The sequence below is a fragment of the Nomascus leucogenys genome, chromosome 5, assembly GCF_006542625.1.
Source record: "Nomascus leucogenys isolate Asia chromosome 5, Asia_NLE_v1, whole genome shotgun sequence".
Taxonomy (NCBI): domain Eukaryota; kingdom Metazoa; phylum Chordata; class Mammalia; order Primates; family Hylobatidae; genus Nomascus; species Nomascus leucogenys.
The window spans coordinates 100942706-100945572 of record NC_044385.1 but is presented as its reverse complement, the minus strand read 5'-3'; the positions used below and the strand labels follow the sequence as shown (position 1 = coordinate 100945572).

The following is a 2867-nucleotide window of genomic DNA, read 5'->3' as shown; positions in this document are numbered from 1 at the left end:
TTTTTTTTTTGGCCTGAACACTTCATAGGTGATGCTGTGTACTTCCACCAAGAGTCTCAAACAACTAGCTGTCTCTGGTTTTGTCATATTGGTAGCTGTTGAGTATCACTGCCTAGATTGATTTTTTTTTTTTTTTGCAGAAAATAAATGATAAATTCTTATTTATTGAAAGACATTCAGTTGAGGAATAGAGATATAACTGTTTGTTAGGTAAGCTTATATGGCACATGATTAAGTTCCACTAATTCGTATTTCTGCATTATGCTTCCTGATAATTCCGGAGCATTACACTCATGCAGCAGTGGTAGGAAGTACTGATTTTTTTTTTTAAATGTCCATTCTCGGCCAGGTGCGGTGGCTCACGCCTGTAATCCCAGCACTTTGGGAGGCGAGGCGGGTGGATCACGAGGTCAGGAGATCAAGACCAGACTGGCCAACATGGTGAGACCCTGTCTCTACTTAAAAAAAAAAAAAAAAAAAATTAGCTGGGCATGGTGGTGGGTGCCTGTAGTCCCAGCTACTTGGGAGGCTGAGGCAGGAGAATGGCGTGAACTCAGGAGGCAGAGCTTGCAGTGAGCCAAGATTGCGCCACTGCGCTCCAGCCTGGGTGACAGAGCAAGACTCCATCTCAAAAAAAAAAAAAAGTCCATCCTCTTGATAAAGCAGTGTAACATCAGGAAGATTTAGTTGGGGTCATTGTCTACCATTTGAGTATGTGATACCCTAATGTTAAGAAATCAAGTCTAAGTCTAGGAAATTTAGACCAATTATTTTTGATATACAAAACTTACATAGATAAATCCAGTAGTTGTACCTGGCTTTCAGCTATTTTTGTGTTGACATTTTCCATCATTTATGGTCTGTCCCAAGCACAAAATCCATGGGGTACCAGGTAATGATATAATGTAGTAGTTGCACAGTTTGCTTTTCCATGCTGTTCAGGAATCCACGGATTTATCTGAAGGTTCTTTTTTCTCTCCTATAGTATCACTGAGTATTTCATCAGATATCTTAGCTGTGGTAGGTGTAGTCTGGGGAGTCACAGTGTGTCCAAACCCTTGGTAGTGACCCATGGGTGAAGGTGGCATAGAAGAAGCAATGGAAATTGCATCTTGTGATGATGATGATAATAAGCTTGTATGTTCATTTTGATCTTGATCCTCGGGAAACAATTTTTTCCTGGGATGTCCCCTGACTGTCCGTCCAACATGCCTTACTTGTTCAGAAATATCATCTCTAATATCTGAGACATCCCACATGGCAAGAAAGGAATCAAAGCATGAGCCCTCTTCTGCTTCTTGGACATATGGTTTATATGAGAATGTGTAATGATGAGCAATGGCAGGGAGGAACATCTCATTACAGATAATAAAATCCTGGAGTCCGGTGGCCACAGCTTCTACAGTTTGCCATTCCCACGTATGCTTTTCAGAAATAATGCCAACTTTTACCAACAAAGCAATAACAACTGCTTGCCAAAAAGAAACAAAAACCACCAGCGTTACACAAAGAAATTTGCCAACAGGTTGGGCTCAGTTCTTCTTCTGGTACTTTATGAAAGAGCAGGAAACAATACATGGCAAACACCTGTGACATGTTGTTTATTATAACCAAATAAGTCCAAGCATTTGAAAAGCTAAAGTTCCCTTCGTCATATATACCAAGCAGCTCACAGATTAAAGCAACGATGGTGGTGGAAGGTCTGACAACTGTGTACTGTAATACACCTAGTTTGCACCTAAACAGCAATACTTCTCCCATAGCCCATTGTGGACAGCAACATAAAGGAGGGAAATGTTTCTTCTGATCTTTGGCTTCGAGGATTAATACCAGATCTGGATACCGGTTAGTTAGATAATTGGTAAGGAATCCCATAAAGTTGTAAATTACATAAGCTTCATAGCATTCTCTGCAGGTATCCACATATATTGCAATTCCGGGATATTTCAAAGCTACCCAACTATCTAAACTGTAAATGGGTACCATCCAAAGAATCCTCATTATTGGTTTTTGTAGTTCAGGTTGTGTATAATGCACTAAGTGTTGCAGTATCGCCCACAGTGATACAGGCATAGTCAACAGCAAAAAGATTCCAGCAATACACCAAGCCTTGGTGTGTATTCCAACCTCCAGTTTCTGTAATTCCCACACGCATAGGGGAACCGCAACCACTATTGACACCAGGTAGATGACCGCTGCTAAAGGTCGAATCCACTGTCTCCAGTTCCTCCAGGTACAAGTGCGAGGCCCGTTTTCGCACAAATCAGATCCGGTTAGCAAGGGAAAAGAGCTCGAAAAGATTGTAATGGGGAGCCCTGTTCTCTGGCTGTTTTGTCAACTCGCATACTACGGAGAAAAAGCTGTCGGGCGACTTTACGAACAGCTCGAGCCACCTCCTGGACCGGCGCTGTGTCTTCTTCTGCTGCTGCTCCTGGGGATCGCCCTGAGCTCTGCCTGCACCATGGCTTCCAGCAGAGCAGCACCGACCAGGAACAGGTCTCTAGGGACCCTGCACACTCCGGTTCTGTCTCGCAGCTGCCTGCCCACTCGCTCTTTTCTTTGGGGATCGAGCTTCCTACCTCCCGCACTAGCAGGCGTCTCTTCACCCAATTCCGCTAGTAGGTAAGGCCCCAGGATCTCCTCATTCTCTCGCACTGGACATCCCCTACGGCGGAACCCAAGGCCAAACCCGATTTTGTGGTTTTTTTTGAGACAGAGCCTTGCCCTGTTGCCCAGGCTGGAGTGCGATGGTGCTATATCGGTTCACTGCAACCTCCACCTCCTGGATTCAAGCAATTCTCCTACCTCAGCCTCCCGAGTAGCTGGGATTACAGGCTCGCACCACCATGCCTGGCTAATTTTTTGTA

At 44.3% G+C, this 2867-nt stretch overlaps 1 pseudogene across 1 annotated transcript; it reads right to left on the bottom strand.

The window, feature by feature from the left end:
* Positions 1 to 938: 938 nt before the first annotated feature.
* LOC101178670 lies at positions 939 to 2345 on the bottom strand (annotated as a pseudogene). The gene has a single exon (XR_001115767.2). The product of XR_001115767.2 is annotated as a transmembrane protein 184C pseudogene (transcript).
* Positions 2346 to 2867: the final 522 nt, after the last annotated feature.